Source organism: Ceratotherium simum, unplaced genomic scaffold (genome assembly GCF_057802395.1).
Source record: "Ceratotherium simum simum isolate JZ-2026a unplaced genomic scaffold, ASM5780239v1 HiC_scaffold_44, whole genome shotgun sequence".
NCBI classification, from domain to species: Eukaryota; Metazoa; Chordata; class Mammalia; order Perissodactyla; family Rhinocerotidae; genus Ceratotherium; species Ceratotherium simum.
In genome coordinates this window covers 304,710-305,284 of record NW_028261260.1, presented here as the reverse complement: position 1 = coordinate 305,284, position 575 = coordinate 304,710, and positions in this window count along the sequence as shown.

Genomic DNA, 575 nt, shown 5'->3' with positions numbered 1-575 from the left:
ATATTCTTTTTTTTTTTTTAATTTTTTTTTTAATTTTTGTTGTTTCCCTCAAAGCCCCAGTAGATAGTTTGTCTGTGCATAGCTGCACACATCCCTCCAGTTGCTGCATGTGGGACCACGCGGCCTCAGCATGGCCAGAGAAAGCGGTCTTGTCGGTCGCGCGCCGGGATCGAACCGGGCCACCAGTAGCGGGCGCTTCTGCCATAACACGCTAAGCTTCACCCGGGGTGGCCCAAAAGTACAATTTTTAAGAACAGTAAAATAATCCTACTTTTTGCCCATTGTTGGCCAGGCCATTAGTAGAGATATCTTATTTTTCTCTTTTGGACTCTAGAATTAAAGAAAGAAAACTGGAAAGGATCCAGAGAAGAGCAGTAGAAGAGACCAAAAGGATTATAAAAAATGAGGCCCATGGGGAAAGGGAAAAGGAGTTGTGAGTCTTTCGTTTGAAGAAGAGAAGTTCAAGAGGCGACTTACAATAACTGTCTTGAATATGTGAAAAGGTTGTCATGAGAAAGATGCTGAGCAGTTGTTTCCTTTCTCACTAAGAACTGAAGAAAGGGAAATGGTTGAGA